General features: G+C 35.9%; 1 long non-coding RNA gene across 1 annotated transcript in view; it reads right to left on the bottom strand.

The window, feature by feature from the left end:
* Nucleotides 1–6892: 6892 nt before the first annotated feature.
* Nucleotides 6893–18390, bottom strand: part of LOC139719283 (uncharacterized) — a 135244-nt gene continuing 123746 nt past the window's right edge. Inside the window, exons 2-3 of the long non-coding RNA XR_011710091.1 lie at nt 14883–14947; nt 6893–7012 (exon numbers count right to left, since the gene is read on the bottom strand). This is a non-coding gene — a long non-coding RNA (uncharacterized lncRNA). The remainder of the gene's footprint in view (nt 7013–14882; nt 14948–18390) is intronic.

Genomic DNA, 18390 nt, shown 5'->3' with positions numbered 1-18390 from the left:
GTGTAAGATCGAATAAGGTTGTATATCATTTGCAGCTCACCAAACAATTTTAGTACAGAAGAGACTGGGACTTAACTCCAGTATCAGACATGGCTACTTAAATGTTCTCCGAGTCCATATGAAATTACACGTTTGAACATTACAAGCAGCTGAAATACAGCGCATGGATTGTTTTCCTTTTTTTGTGTGTAAAATTTAATGCATTAATGTGGAATTGTAAGCCTGTTGTCATCAAGTTATTTCTAAGAAAATTCACATCCAGGCCAAATGGAATGGTAAAATCTGTGTTAGTTTTTGTTTTGTTTTTTGTCGTTGTACTTTTAAATATGATACTTTGTAAACAATTTAAAGGTACTGTTTACTATTGGTAGCAGTGCTTTAAAAAAAAAGGTTGAGATATTACATATGATGCATACATATGTGTAGGTCAGTTGTATCACAAAACATCCTACATAAAAAAATTTCGTAATAAACCCTCAAATATAATCTCTATCTTTCTCACTAAACCATAAGTGTAGATGGTTTAGTCTAGAACCATTTTCATAATGATAATATTATTCACATTTTGTATATCTATATAACATTGATTATACTGAATTTTACATTGGTTATTTCTATCCCTAACTCACATCATTTAAGAACTATTTTGAAGAACCAAATCTGGGCGTTTGTTTCATCTGCAAATGACAAATAAGGTCTTTAAAGAAGGAAGCAGCAGGCGTGGCAATGCGACAGATGAAGGCACTATACAAGAACATTAAAATAGTGCCGCACTCGAAAGTGTATTATGATCACAAACGCACGCTCATACTGAAAAGAATATTAATGGGCAGAAACTTCTACCATACACTGTAAAAACATCGGTGTTAGATTTAACACCACAGGTGCTAAATCTAACACCGATCAAACTTCAATAAAGGACCACACCCACAGGTGTTAAAAATGCACTGTGATGGTGTTGAAAAGTGTTCACCTGACACTTCGTGGTGTTAATTTGACACTGTACCTGGTGTTATTTTAACACTGTACTGGTGTTAATTAAAAAATGACACCACATGGTGTTGATTTGATATTTGCTGGTGTTAATATCAATGGTTTAACACCCGTCCAGCTTCAATAAGGGACCACACCAGCTGGTGTTACTTTGGTGTAGATTTATTTTCACATTTTTTCAAAAATCTAGTATTTTAATGTAAAAGTCTTGATCGTCTTCTTTAAATTAAAAATCAACAATAAGTGCAGTTACTAAGAAACTCTTCAAAAAACAGTTTAAAATTTGGAAATGACACCCGTAGGTGTTAATTTAACACCATAAATGAGCACCGAAAATTTAACACCAGCTCGGTGTTCACTATTTAACACCGGACTTTTTGCAGTGTATAGTTAACAAAAAAAAAAACAACTTCTCAAACCTAATGCCATCATTTCAGGGATTAATTGTGCGATGCTTTCGATCGTTAAGAGGGTGATAATAACAAAAATTCGGTGGTCTGCTACGACTCCTTTGGCTGTTTCGGATACAACTCCATCAGGGCATGACCTTACAATTATGAAGAGAGTTCGGTGAATTACGTCAATTATGGTTCATAAAACCCTGCGCACCCTGACCTTTCAACGAGAAATGTATACAGATTATTTTCATATTACGTCGTTGCTGTTCCGATATTACCCTACAAAGCTTGTCAAGGTGTAACATAATCATAACAAAAAGTCACCATCATCTCACGTAGTCATATATTATAGAATTGACCTTACAGAAGCAGACTCTAACATTTCCAAAGTGAACATTATCAAACTTTGTTAATAGCAATTTTCGTTTGGTTTTGTTTTGTTTTGGGGTTTTTTCTGTTTTTTTTTTAGATGTGGGGAAGTTGGACTAAACTTTTTTGTTCCTTTTTTTTCATCATTTTCCCTCAATCATAATATACTCTAAATAAATCACCGAGCTCCCTTTTCCCCAATATCTGTTTTTATTCTGTATTTTGTAATTTTGGTATTGTAAGATTATGTATATACATTTTTTGTGATGACATTTCATAACAAATATGAAAATGAATTGAATTTGAAACTGAAACCGAAGTTGACATTTCAGAAGCTAGGTTAAGACGTTATATTACGCTATGTAGGTTTAGAAATTAAATAATAATTTGACATGTGAAAAACTTATTCATGTTACAAAGAATAACCTCTGGCACAGAAGTTGGAATAACAAATAGCGAAAATAGATTTTTCTTAAGTTTACACTCACAATAGAAAGAAGAAGATACACAAGTGGTTTCAACCACGCCCCCCCCCCCCCAAAAAAAAAAAAAAAATCTCTCCACATTAACTTATTTTCTTTACTGCTCCGTATATAATGATAATCAGCACAGAGTAAACAGGGTAAATTACCGGGTAAAATAGGGTAAGCAACATCTCGCTTAAGTCCTTTAGAGTGTAATTACACTTCGACTTTTGATCATAAAGCACGCAATTTAGCTTTTCGCATTTTTTGTGACGAGTTCTCCCCATGGCGATTTCTAATAACCAGCACATCAACGAAATAATGAGCTATTAATTTCACGAATGAATATCTAGAACCTTATGGAATTTTTTTTTCCTCTGAAATATGTTGCGTCATGTTGTACTTACCAGCTGTTATAATGACCCAATGATGTGTGACGGCGTTAGGTGTGGAAGGAAATGATACAAAAAAAATGGTTATTATATAAATCATCTGGTAGGAAAGGTGAAGGTTAACGAAATCGTTGATCATCAATATCAAAACAGAAAACATGAAATACATGTGTACAAACTTTGCTAAGAGCGGATTGGTATAGAAAATTATGCAACGGGCTGTTATGTATTTACATACCATATTCAGGCTGACTTATCAAGAAGACGATGATAGTAAATTGTACAAATTATAGAATCGTATAAACATCGAACGCTATTAAGGGAAGAAGTTGTGGAAGTTCAGGTTTTCATAATAATTGTCATGGCATAGTGATATTGGTAGCAAGCACATGCAAATAAGCCGAGATGAAAATGTTTTCAACTTCTAAATCTTCTATTGGTCATTGCATAGAAATATCATAAATTATAAAGCCTTGATTACCAGGTTATGTTAACGACGTCTAGAAACAAAACAGATGATACGAAGGCAGGTTCTTTAAAAGAAATTGAATCTTAAAAAGATTTGTGCATATAGATTAATAAGAGACCTGTGCTATGCATTATAAGTATCTAATTTGCAACAATACGGTTGCTCATGAAAATAAAAGAGAAAATAACCCCCATTTTCTGAAAAAAAAAACACACGTAGAACTCTTGTGTATTAATATGAACATCAGATCCAAACTGATGGGGAATTACATACTTTTAGATGCTTATGAAGTTAATGAATTTGCTCAAAGTTCTATAACATATTGTGACATGTGGACATAATTATGGAAATAATTTGTGAAAAATTAATTCTTCAGCTTCAGATACTTAGCAGTTGTGACATCTGCATTTCAATGCATTTTTGCCATTTCTAAATCCTGGATCGTCATGGATAATTGTAGCATATATTATTATGACGGCTGTGGAACAAATATCTGTAATTCCATCCACCTAACAGTTTAGAAAACAATATAATGAAAAAACTGATTTTTTTTTATATAGTTTAAATGTCAACATTAGCAGAGAAACGCACGTATATTCATTTCATACTCTTGATATTTAAAATGTCGACTTATTTGGGAATGTACATGCATGGTATTACTTACGCTTCTTCCCTGTATAGATCACACCGCCAATGGAATACGTGAGAGAGAGAGAGAGAAAGAGAGAGAGAGAGAGAGAGAGATAAAACAACTTCGCAACTCCGACGACTTTATTCAGGTTTTTGTCATAAAGGTTAAAACATACGCGTCTTAGTTCACAGTTTGTTTTTATTACATCATTGTACTGATTTCGTGTCACTATGTGAATTTTAATGTCTCATTGCGATTACATTTTGTTGGACATGAAATGAATAACTTGAACATGAACTTGAACTTGAAAAGATATCAATTAGTTATACTCATTCGCGTTAGATAAATCATTGTTTGTTTGGTGTGGGTTTTTTTTTTCAAGTATAAAAAGAACCCTGAAAGTTTGACCTTGTGAAAAAAACACACATTACATTAGATGAACACATCAAGACTGGTATAGACAGTTTTCAAGTTAACTGCCTATGTTCATTAAAATTTGTGTTTGATAGTGGAATGATGGTTATACAATGTTGTTCTCGATTTATCAACATTTTAATCAAATTTCCCATTCAATTTTGCTTGTGTTTGAGCCGTGAGTGTCTTATGACTGAATTTACACTGAATAGTTGAATAAAACGCATTTTTGTTAATATCCTCTTAAGGATTGACTCTTCAAAATTCAAGTTAGCCCAGCTCCATGAGATTTCTCCTTTCTTTCAAACAAAACATGGCAAGTAAGAATATAGCTCAGGCCTTAAAGCAATACAATTATCATTTCAAACAAGCAAACAAATACAAAATCATTTTGAAACTATGTGAAATTATAACTAGACAATACCTTTATAACCCCGTCTCGCTCCCTTTTGTAGTCTCGTAATGTTTGGCTCCTTCAATATTCAAATTTCAAATTTCGACCAATCAGCAAAGTGAATCCATTGCAGTCACACATTTACAATGTGCACAAAATACGTCACACAATATCTGGTTGGGTCAGCTTTGTTTACTCAATTAAGACTGACACATCGAGTTTGATACATATTGACGTCATAATTACCAATTAAATAATTTTCTTGTAGCCATCAGCGAGTTTCGAAGAGAGGGAAGAATTTATGCATGCAAATGAACAAATCAAAAACATTAAAGGAAACAGCAACTGCATGATAATGCGTCAACCTATAAATGTGCTGGTGAGACACGATCTATAGTGGAATTCCCAACAGAGGACTGTCGGGGAGAGTCACATTATAATGTGAATCCGCGTACCTTTAACATGTGTCTCCACATAAGATTCGATATGTCTTGCGATTGTTTCGTTTTATACCTCGACGATCAGAAAGAGTATACAGGGCAGTTCGCTTTACGTCGCGACACTGGAGTGAACAGATTAATTTCCTTTCTCATGTGTGTGGCACTAATAATGACGTCATCATCAGCAGCTTTATCAACGCACCTGGGCCCACTGCAAACTCCAGTCTGTACGCGTGGGACCAAGATGACGAAGTAAGTCACGTTCTATTTGCGCAGGTGAAACATACTTGATTTATTGACACGGTCAGCATATACCTGGCAAAGAATTCCTAATTCAGAACAATGCCGTCCGGTCTAATACATCGATAAAGATATGTATGTGTCTTAGTGAGTTTGTGTACGTGTTATGCTAGTGTGTGTGTGTGTGTGTGTGTGTGTGTCGCCCTGACATTGAAAAAAAAAATCACACAATACCACGAGATTATTCAGATTTAGCTACAATGCACTGTTATACTACTCATCATAACATAATTCATAAGGCAGACTTTTTGATATTTTTTATGTTATTGAACAAACTCGCCTAAGAAATCTGAAAGGAAAGGGCTTATACTCTTGAAAGCTTTTTGTTTTAATATCGGAACGGACAATTTTGAGGCGGCATTATTAAAACATTTCAGTGGATATTCAAACTCAGCAAAAAAAAAATGAATAAAGTCGAAGGAATTTCTTGGCAATACACTATAATTTGATGATTATGAGCGGAGAGAAGAGAAAATAGAATGATCATTTCGGAGTTCAATAACGCAATAGCGTAATAAACACTGCACATCATCTGACATGGTCGGAAAGGAAATTTGTGCCGTATCTATTATATTGCTATTTTGATTCACCTCAAACCTGTTTATGCTGTTAATCTTACGATGTCTTAACCCTTAGGCAAGAAGAAATTCTCGTAGATTCGGTGATTACATATCTTTTGTTCGCCTCCCACTTCGTCGTACAACAAAGTAATCAAAACTAATGTCTTTCCTCGGGCAAAGGATACTTACGATGATTGAAAAATAATTGGAAAGCGATTTCATGAAAGGATTTCGTGGTTTGACACTTTGTGCAAAAATAAAAAGAATGTTCCACAACCTCATTCTGCTTGCAGGCTTAATAAAAGGAAGAAAGTTATTCCATTTAAAGAAAACCACATGTCCATTTACTTTTTTGAAATATAGCGTCCATATTGACGCCAGGGCATAAACAGAACTACTCGCTTCGGTTCCACATTACTTTATCAAACATTGCTATAAGTATCGTCACAATGACGTAATGATTACAGTCCATCTCCTAATATAGATCTAATATCATCGGTAATCCCTTTCAACAACATTGCGAAACAAAGCTCTTTCATCTAAGTGTTTGTTTTGGGTGTTCGATGTCTTTGCATGTGGGCTATTCAAACTTCAAACACCCAGAATACAACATGGATGGGGGGGGGGGGATTTCTCAGTTATGGGACTAAAACTGTGGAATCAATTACCTATTCAGTTACGCCAACTGTCATCTAGAGACACATTCAAATCCAAACTTAAAACGTATCTGTTCCTATCACACTGAGGATTAACTTCAATCCATAATGTTCAGAAATAAATTGTATTCTTTATCTGTTATATTTTTGCTTGTTGTTTGTTATTCTCTGCCCTGTAGTAATTTTGTACATGTATAATTTTTTTTCCATTTTTTTTTTGAAGCGTCATGAGCACCAAAAGGTGAACCTGTGCGCTATACAAACAGCCATTATAATTACTACATATTCCCCGGTCCAAATATTCGCAAATGACTAAGCTATCTGGTTTACAAATTGGCTTGATTGGTGACATTGTTGTTGTTTTTTTTTCTGAATTAGCCTGAACTGTGGGTACCAACGAATTCTCATTATCCTCTATTGATTCTGGTATCCACTCACATCTGTGGTTTGAAAGAAAGAATAAGAAAATTCATGACAAGAGTATGAAGATACTCACCAAATTATTTTTCTTTACGCGAAAGTCTGCTGAATCCTGCAAGCAAATAAAAGACAGAAGCAAAAAAAAAAATACAATTCAAAGCATTACTGACTTCTATGAAATGACTATGAATGCAAGAAAAACAAAACAGGAAATAAATTGCATCTGTATCGAAACTTTGCGACATAATGATACCAAGGTGCAAGTTTCTCATACCCGTGTGCATAAATTTGTGAGGGATTACACAAATCCTTAATATCTTTTCATCGCTTTTCCAAGAATTCCTTCTACAACAGGAAGCACATAACAATGAAGCATCTTAAAGACAAAGAAAAAGATAAAAGAGACACTTGATGGATAGATATATCCGCGCGAATTTTTAGTCTTCTAAAATAAAACAAAACAAAACAAAACAAAAACAATAGCCTCAGGGGAATCTGCCAATCAGCATGTCTGTGATTATATGATATTTGCTTGGTTGATGAGCAGTTGACATAAATCCAGACCCATTAGACCTGTACCGACAGGTGGTTACGGGTAGTTTTTCCAAAAGGTTCATTACTTCGTAAGTTCGTAAATCCGAACATAAAATCATGTTCGCTATTTCGAAGGATCGGTTTAATCCGAAAATGAAGAAAGAGGTTCGTTATTCGGAAGGTTTCTAAATCTGACAACAACAAAAAATCCGTTATCTGAAAATGAAATGAGGTTCGTTATTCCGAAAGCTTGGTAATACGGAAACAAAATAAGGTTCTCAATTCTGAAGATTCCATCTACAGGTATCTGGTATCTGTGTGTTTCGGAACAACAAACCTTCGGAATGACATGCCTTATTTCATTTTCGGATTAACGAAACTTCAAAATAGCGATTTCCCCCAGTTTCGAATTAAGGAACAGTCGGAATTAAAAAAAAAAAAAAAAAACCTTCATTTTCAAAGTACCGAATCTTCGGAACAAGGCACTTTCGGAATAACGCTATAAATGTTTGGATTAACGAATCTGAATTCATTCTTAAATAAACGAGTATCTAGGTAAACGAAATTGGTGTGAATGACGAAACTCCGGAATAATTTCATTCTCGGATGAAGAAACCTTCCGAATAATAAATATTGCCCCCCCCCCGAAAATTATGCCTTTACGAGATTATCGTATAGTGATAAACTCACTCTGTTGAAGAATGTCGGTATTTTGTTTATTACAGCTAAATCATCAGCAAATCCAGGCTGACTTGATGATACTTTTTTTTTGGTTCTCTTTGACGTAATTACATGTAATCCAAGACAATTCATAAATTCGTCAGATATGAAAGAATTCAAATAATATTTTCAAATGCTAATTAGAAGCAAACTTTACACATACTTGATTATTATCAATAAAAATTGATACACAGCTAATGCATAAAGTAGATATCATAGAAATCAACTCAAAACTTTTCAAAATAATGTGCATATAACATTAGGGCACGCCCAACCCAATACAAATAACTCGTTCACTGCCTCTCTTCCAGAATTTTTCAATATTGTGCTAAGTATTTCAGTTTTGTGCTAAATATTTGTAAATAAGTATTTCATAAGTTGTTGGCTTTTTTTGAGTGGTTCAAAATATACAAACTTGATTTTTAGTGAAGTTTAGTGTTTTTTCTCAGCTGAAGCATAACTTTGTATTTTTTGCCAGTACGCATGTATACATAAATCTGCATCATTTATCCTTTGCAAAATCGAATGTATAATCATGTTTATGATAGAATTCCTGGTTTATTCTATATTGTGTTTTGTTGGGAAAAAGAAGAATGAAAATAAATGAATTGACTTGAATATAAAATGTGATAGATGGCACTCACATTCTGTCCCTGAGTCCTCCACATTTATGACACACCAAGAAATACAAAGGGATCTTTCCCTGTCATTTTCAAGGAAAATGCAAGAATACATAGACATTGCTCTTTAGATACCTCGCCAACGAATCGTGCTTTGCCCGAGGTTAAACTCCACAGTGGCACTAATAAGGATTATATCTACCAGTATTTACCTCTCTCTGTGTGTCTTTCTTTGTGGAAAGGGTATTGTAGTAGGGCATGGTAGCAGAGAATTGATAGGCTGGAAGCAAGATCTATGGGAGGACATAGGATGAACTGTCCTGTATGGTTCAAAGCGTGTCGTTGCATTGTGGGTCTTTGCTGTTCAAAACTGCCCGACTCGGAATGTGTCTCGCAGTTGAGGGCTAGCGGCCGACCAGTCAAAGAAAGACGCCTACGCAAATATGCTCTCAACAGTAACCATAAAGAATATCATAGAAGGGTAAAAAGAGAGTGTCACACTTCAGAGCAAATGGACATTTTATTCTGAAATGATTACTGATTTCTGCTGACCTTTTGCCTTACTTTGCCATTTTGTCAGTTCGATTGTGTATCAAGTCCTTATTGTACTACGTTGTATTTACTTATTTCGTTAAAAAGTGGTTATTCAAAAAGGAATGAGAGCAGGTTTATCTTGTAAAACGAGACAGGAAATTATTTCTATGTGTGGGCGGTGGCATACACCAATGACTTGCAGTGGTGCGGCAGATACTAAAAGGAAGAACTTCTCGCAGATCCTCGACAATTAAACTGTCAACTGAAGAACCAGTGAAGAATAGATATAAACTTTTGTGATAGAGGTAATAAAGTGGATCAATGCTTGTAAAAAAGCGTTGTCTCATCTAAAAAGGACATGTACAGCGGTTTATTTTCTATCAAAAGATAGAAAAGGTAGAGATTTCTACACGAACGTAACTATGCACTACATTTGTCTTTTCTTCTTCTTCTTTTTTTTTTCAGCTAATAATTCTTTAAAAGTCAGTTGTTGAGTGATTTGTTAAATCAGTGACTTAGTTTTCTCTTTCTTTTTTTTCAATAATGTGCATGCCTTCGCTCGAAATGATGCCACTTGCTTGTTGTTGTGTTCTATTTCTGCTTTCTGCTTACACAAGAATCACAGATTCTTAGCAATGAAAGCGAGCAATACAGCAACATTACTTGTACCAAACGAACCACGAAAATTCATATGCAAGAAGCGTAAACTCCCGAGCATTTCAAATGTTTACTACTCAATACATCAGAGAGTTTTCACCAATGAATGAGACACTACTGAATATGTAGAGTGCAACAGCAACAAAAAAGTCATATAGATTAAGATATCAACTACATTCTTATAATAAAATATCGAGCATCGACAAATCTATTATAAGACAAATTTATAAATGTGTATCTGCGAAAAGGTCGGTGACCATCACTGTCTAGTATAACTGAGATATTGAAAGTGGCTTACAAGCATATGGTATGCCAATACACATAATGCAGGTGAGATCTAGTGATATCATATCCTTTTTTTAACTCGTAAGTTATTTACTTTCTTGAAGATATCTACTAGCTTTTCTATTATCGAAAATATACCGTGTATAGTGCTTTTCCTAAAGGAGTATATAGACAAGACGTAATGTACCTTAAATCTCGAATTCGGCCACACACAGATTATCTGGGATTATTTCACAAGCCTGCAGAAAAATAAAATAATCGTTTTCATATTTTGGCTGCATCGCTGGATTTGGCTTCATGCACACGAGCTCTGCCAATTTAATACCGAATTGACCTATCGTTAACCCAAAAATTAGCATATAATTAGCATAAATATTGCTAGGTCTAGGTGATGTATAACACGATTTCTTTGTCATTGATGCTATCACCCAGTCTGTAGCTTTAATGATGAACATCAGGGCCCTGTTTTGTGAAGAGTTGAAATTGATCATATAGTTGATTTCAACTGTAAGTCTATGGCAGCCTGTGTGGTAAGGAAATTTAAAATCGATGTTATCTTTTGATAAAACGGGGCCCAGATATGATACTGTTCTTGGTACTGTATGCAGCCATAATTTAACGATCTAAATTCAGACGATATCATTATATCTTTGAACGCCAATCCTAGATGAGATGTTTATGTAGGTGTAGGAATAGTAAGTACATTGGAATTGCATCGAAATGTTGTTATCGAATAACTTGCCATGGTATTTTGGTTGACAGTTTGGTCGAATGCCAATAGTCAAAACCTTAAAAGACTCGCTGGGGGAAGATTGGATGACTGATGAAGAAGCACATCTCTATTATCATTAAATGAGTATTACCGGAGTATGATGCAGAAAAGATGTATTTCGTTCAGTGATGTTTGTATTTATACATAGATAGAGTCTTCTAATGAGATGAAGCTAGAATCTTGAAACTTCAGGGTTTGTCATATCTATATTTTTTCGGTTGACGCATAATGACACGAACAAGCTGACGGAAAAGAAGTTAAGGAAATTTTACGGCATTTTCCTGAAGTATAGGTGAAGGACGACACTGTCGTTCGTGTGGAAATAATCGTACAGCAGAGCGCATCAGAATCTACCGGGTGCACGTCACGAGACCGACACCCACGAGCCATATAGCCCACGAGTCATACAGCCCACGAGTCATACAGCTCACAAGTCATACAGCCCATGTGTTATACAACTCATGATTCATACAGCCCATGAGTTCGACACTAAGCTAATCCCATAACAAGGCCCACGAGACCGACACATTAAGCCCCGCGTTGTATCTGTCGAACTCGTGACTATTCTTACCTATAGTGTCGAACTCATGGGCTTTATTTGCCTAGTGTCGAATTCGTGGGCTGTACGACTCGCGAGCTGTAGGACTCATGGACCTGTTTTTAATGTCGAACTCATGGGCTGTATGACTGGTGGGTGTCGGATTTTGTGGGACGACCCCGAATCTAGCATTTTGTTAATTGCATAACCATATTATGCACAAAATTTATAGCCAGGGTGGATCTACAGCGAACGTAGCTCCATGGATGAAGCAGCTTTACGCGATCACTGTTCCAGACGTCTCGCGGTGACTTCTTTAAGTGGGGTTTTCAGGAAGTGATTGACAAAAAAAAAATTGCCTTTAGGCCCTCACAACACTTAACTTTATCAACGTTGTGATATTTTCATGTATAGAGATAGACCTATCATACCTTTAATATGGATGCTAATTAGGAGTCTTACATTGACCTTTGAACCAATAAACGATGGTTACTCTCAGTCATTACAGTGATTTATAAAGCCAGATAAATGATGGCTGTGTTGGTGTGTGGTGCTCGAGCAATTAAACGGTACCCTGATTGATTGCTATATAATGAAGGTAATTGTCTCTAGAGATGGAATACCCGTTGGCACGACTCGGAAGAACGCCTAGCAAATCGGGAGACAATACATCAGCGTGAGAGACAAACTTCCGCTCCACTGTTTCTCTGAAATTAGTAGAGCTCTTGCTCGATTGGCATTTTTAGAGCTTCTCAAAAGGTTGAAGGTCCAATGCGGCAGTCGATTAGGAAAATCAAATGAAAATGACAAACTGTCTGCAATCGATGTGAGATCATTTAATTTTTCTCCTCCATCAGTCGTGTGATAACATCCACTCATCAAAGAAGTGGAGAATAGAAGTACAGGATCTTTTAAGCATTCGTTCAACACAAACTTAATTTATTAACACGGTCGGGTTAAGCAACGTAGTTATCTCCAATAATCTCAGCTCACACTTAATAGAGCGTGTTTTCTTATTCTCATCAATTTTTATTTTTAACGCACTTTTGGTCTTCATTTCTGAACTACTGAAAAAAAAAACCCGGAAGCTGTTAGCTCCTTCCTTCAACACTGATTTCTTTATTCTTCCTCCTCTTTTTTTTCTTGCGTTATTACAATAATACTCTTTTCATTGATTCCTCTAATTGTTTTCCTACGATATAGGGCGTTTCCGTAACAGGATCATAGACGAGGAAAAGAAAGTACACCACCCCCCCCCCCAAAAAAAAAGGGACAAAAAAAATGCAAAATACATAAGGCTGACGAAAAAGATGGAAAACGGTGAGAGAAAGTACCGTGTCATCATAATCTGACAGTGGGGTGAGTGCATTATGGTGGGAAATTCATTGTAAGCACAATTGATAAATTGCAGCAGTCATGAAATAGAAAATAAGGTATGCACTTCAGAGTGAGTATAAACTACAAAGAAAAAAGAGTCAATATTTGTTACACATTTTGTAAAGTTCTTAAAGACAACAATCGTCCTCAAGCTTAATAGGTAAACAGTAAGAGTAAAACACAACAAAATCCGACTGGTATAAAATATATAACTGAAAGGTAAAATGTGAAGAAACTCGATAAAAGTTTACAATCCTGAAACCCACACGTCGGAATCAAAATTAATGAAAAATAGCACCAATGTGGATGATATTAAATATGTACATAGTATTGCTGCCAATTCAGGAAAAAAAAAAACAGTGCATGAGTATTGACCGTGGTCCATACTTTCGTCATTTTTCCCAGATTTTATGGTTATGATGCTTTAAATTGAGTTAAAGATAATATAAAGTTTTGGTACCTCAAAAGTTTCCCTGAGTTTCCTTGTCTTAGTTTGTGTTTCAGGTTAAAGTACCTTTCATATAACTAACACTGTGAGACTTACTCGCCCCAAAGTGCTCGCATGTCTTAGTAATCATGCAATAATGGTTTCGTACCAGAGCAGAGCGGGCTCTGAAAATTTCGAACGAGCCGTTAACACGAGAGCACTTTGGGGCGAGTAAGTCTCACAGTCAAGTAGTGTGTTAGTTATATGAAAGGTACTTTAACCTGACACACAAACTAAGACAAGGAAACTCAGGGAAACTTTTGAGGTACCAAAACTTTATATTATCTTTAAATACGAAAACGATTGATCTGGCGGATTTACTGTGCAATTCACATCCAGAAAGAGGCTCGCGATAGTAGATATTTTGGAAGATAGGGATTTGTTTTCATATATGCTGTTTACATTTCCTGCAAATGATAATAACCTCGGCTTAAATCTGCAAAAGTTATCATATGCTACATGAGGGACTTTGTCTTTAGATCCGGGTGAATCATGCAGTTAAGACAAATAAGAAGAGGATTTTTTTGTTCTTATATTTCTCTTACTCCCACTCATTCTCTCTGGGTGCTTAAGTAATAATTCTTCCGCCTTAACACTGCTGAAAAAGAATAGAATTGTGTATTAGGTATACCAATTAGCGGATTAGACCTTTCTCGTGCAGGGCCTACTACATTCAGGTGACATTTAACATAACCTCCTAATTTGTAAGTCAAAGCAAATTCGGAGTTAACGGATTTCCGTCCTCCTCTTTTGTTTCTTTGTAGTTTCCTATGCAGCTGAAAAAGAGTAGGTCACATCCAAACACATGGTAATACACCCATATGTGTTTGGTTGTTTTGTTTTGTTTTTAAACACTTTACTTCATTTCATAACTGTTTCTCCTTCCTGTTAACTCAACATCAGTAAGGTCCAGTAAGCTTTTGATCCTTTTCCATTTATCTTTTAAATGTGCTTTATCTATCCATCACCTTCGACCGCCTTTCCGTGTTTGGTGACTCTGTTTCTGTACATGAAAAGTTTAGAGAAAACAGTTAAAATGTCTACGCAAATTTTGATAACAATTTCACAAATATTGCTTGTTTTGTAACGAGTGCATTAAGTTTGAAAAGCTTAAGACTTTTCGTGGTTATAAAAGTGGAATCATTTAAAACAAGAACAAAAACATTATTTCAATTAGGTTTTGATAGATAGTACCTCTCTTGTTTGTTGTTGAATAAGAGAATCCACACGTTCAATTTTTTTGTTATGTTTTATGTTTTTTCTTTGAAAAAACGTGAAATATGAAACAATATAAAAAAGAACAAAAGCAAAAGCTTTGAAAACTGTGTTTATCTGTGTGTATTCAAACTCGTCATATATCATACTCTCTCAACCCAGATTATATCAGTTTTTTCTCCACATTCATATCTGAGGAGGTTTATCTGAGGTATGTACAGACAGTGTACTATTTATACTCACGATTAAATTTGTTCTCGTCTGTCCGTTGTGCCCTCTGAACCACGGGTAGACAGGCTGTGCGCCACCTATTGGGGGAAAGTAAAAAGGATTCACATTGAGTTTTGCACTTTTCCGCACCCACTTACTCACACACAAATACGCACAGACACACAGACACACACACACACACACACACACAAATACACATACACACGGCAATTACATACACATTTTTTTTATATGTGTTCGAAAAAGATAGAGGGATATGGAATGTGTTTATATAAATGTTATGATTGAAGATGATCACAAAATGGGATACTTTATAAGCGCTATTATTTAATATTTCCAATTGACGTCATTTTATTTCCTTTATTTCATTTCAATTAAAAATACAATTGCAAAATTAAAAAAAGTAAATGCACATAATCATACAAATTCAATACAACAATGTAGGACTAAACTTGGAAAAACATTAAATTGTATTGCAAATACCGAATTTTAAAGTAATTCCATTAAAGGATACAGCAAAAATGAAACCTTTCCTGTGATACATCACGGAATATGTTTGAAGTTATATGATTGGGTATATCAAAAAATTCCCTTGCTTATTAGCAACTTTAATCGCAATTATCCCAAATTAACAAGAATGGAGTTAATTCCCTTCGCGATCAAAACTCTTCATAATTTGTAGAGTATTGCTATGATTCTACCTGTATGATTATCACTAGATGTCACTGTATAAATAATTGTTTGGCAGTATGGAAGATAAAATCCAGTAAATAGATTTGGTATACAATGAATCATGGATGGAGATTGGTAAAGGTGTACATTGAATGATCAAAGATGATACAGAAGCATCTTCAAATTCAAAGTCGGTGCAGTTAAAACTATGACGCAGTATTATGTACACACACATTTTACGACTCTTTGTGTGTGTGTGTGTGTGTGTGTGTGTGTAAGTGCGCGCGCGCGCGCGCGAGGAAGTACTTTATTTGTAAAAATTGTAAAAAAAAAATGAAATGAAGTGGACCCATAAGCAAAGGCGTCCATAATACAAGATACAGTAACAAAAATCACAACGGTAACATCATATTGAAATAAAGCGTGGCAAGGAATTGCATGTTTTCCTGCTATCTACGCTAGAAACGCATAATAATTTTTGCCTCGCCCTGCCCACTATGCTATAAAATCTTCAGTTCTTTTCATGCTTAACAGTAATTGATTGCATACTTTTTTTCTTCTTTCTCTTTTTTGAGTAGGCCGAAATAGCCCTGTTCAATGGAGCTCAACACACTCGTGTCGCCAACAACGTGGGGCTCTACATCCATTGAGGCATATGGGAAATGTAATTGATCTTCAGATTGATGGCAGTGTCGGGGAGCGAAATTACACAATCAGACTCCGAGCCTTCTCCCAAGAACACGGTGAAAGTCGAGAGCTCATTAGCCGCCTAACCCACTGCGGGTACAAGGTTACGATGAAGTTGGTGTTTATCGTCGCCTGGGTAAGCACTGGGCCCTCAGCGGATCATCACGCGTGAAATGTAGCCCGCTGGCGGTGCTGCTTCAAGAATCGGGTGACCGCTCAGTTTAGCATGCACTCATGTATTGCCGCATTTTACCTTCGCTGGTGATAAAACACGTCTCTGAACCAGGCCTTTGCATTATGGGTAGAGCCGAAACTACTCTTTCGCCGCGGGATATTTAACCCCTCGGGAATCGCTCGGCTTGTCTTGATGTAATGTAATACCTTTTGCTATAAGCTTTAAACAAGAGCGAGAAATCTTCTTTCAGAGACTGGCAAGTTTTGTAATTGACATTGCGTCTATAGGGCCTATCAGTCATAATGCCGTATATCGTCAATGTTTTGTCAAGCAATTCCACTTCATACCTTCTAACCCTTTGTACTACTAACTCATTTGGTAAGCATTTCCTGTGGTTGGAAGTCATACACCTTAGGTGACTGTAAGTAAATGGAAAAAGAAGAGTAAGAAGAAGAAGAAGAAAAAGAAAAGGAAGAGAAAACAATGCTGTCATGACGTTGCGAGCCCTAATTTAGATTTGTTTGGTAATCTTTAAGGATTGGTCTGATTTCTTTTCATGAGTTGATATTATCTATGTGATAATAATTCATTAGGAATTGCTAAACGCATGAAATTTTAGTGACACACTACATGATAGTCGAGTTTTTAATAACTGTGCACCGGTAGTACCGTTTTGTAGTTCTGTGTTGCTTTGGTCCTGTACTTGGGGTTCCATTGCTTCATGCGCCGAGGCAGATAAAAATGTTATGAAACTCAGAGGGTGTCACGTCGAATTCTCTTTGTTGTTCCGGAATGTAACTCATGGTTATCTCTCTCCTAAATTTCATCTTCTTAAAACTATATATTCAATAGCTTATCATGAGTTCACTGTTTTACGCAATTTCGGGGGAAAAAGTGTACGTGCACATTATCACATTGTATGGTCAGAATTTCTTATGGCCTCGCCTGCATACTCTTTGCAACACATAATGAAAAGATTGTTGCAAACACATACATCATCAGATATTACCACGTAATGGATTGCTTATTCAATAGCATAGGACAACCAATCAATTCGAGTGGGAACAGCAATTTATATTTCCCCACTATATAAACACGGTAAGTATAGAGCATCTGAATGGTTAGCAGAAGGTGAGTGGGAGCCGAACATGGTTCTTTTCTACGATTTGTACAGTATCAATCAATACTCGCCATGTTCTTCCATAATAACGTTCTTCTTCTATCTTGCCAGCATTGCCTTTTCTTCTTTTTTTTTTCATTCGTGTCTCTTGCGGTACTCAACACGTAGCGGTATATCCATGACATAGGGAGATATGAATGTAAACATTGTTTAAGCGGTAATCACAGTGTGTTGGTTTCAAGGAGTGACTTTCAAGCAATTAAATTTAGCTGAATCGAGAGATTTTGAAGAAACGATTTCACAGGGAAAAAATTGATTGTCGAATATTGACGAATAAATAACTGATTAAACATGGATGAACGAAGGAATGAATGACACAGTGAATGAATGAATGAATGAACGAATGAAGGAATGAATGAATGAATGAATGAATGAACGAATGAATGAATGAATGAATGAATGAATGAACGAATGAATGAATGAATGAATGAATTTATGAATGAATGAATGAATGAATGATCAAGGTGAATACATAAGGATGCAAACATATAAGGATAAAGTCAGATGGACACTACAGCTGAGACTTATGTTCGGCACTGGCTCTCCATCGCATTCAAAGAACGATACACCTTCATTGAATACACCAATCACCAAACATGCACCCTGACATTCCATCATCTCGACATATTAGATACACTCAACACCAAACATGCATATTTGTAGGTACACGTAAGCACACTCGCACACCAAATTCCCCAGTCTCGATTCATTAAATAGGGCCTACACCTAACACCAGGCATGGACATTCACATACCGCAAGACACACATGTCGCACACGCAATACCTGGATCCCTCGATCTCGGTAG

The sequence above is a fragment of the Diadema antillarum genome, unplaced genomic scaffold (assembly GCF_040938485.1).
Source record: "Diadema antillarum isolate AM-2024a unplaced genomic scaffold, OU_Dant_1.0 scf00000108, whole genome shotgun sequence".
Classification (NCBI taxonomy): Eukaryota; Metazoa; Echinodermata; class Echinoidea; order Diadematoida; family Diadematidae; genus Diadema; species Diadema antillarum.
Note: the sequence above shows the minus strand (reverse complement) of the source record. Positions and strands in the feature narration are given on the sequence as shown.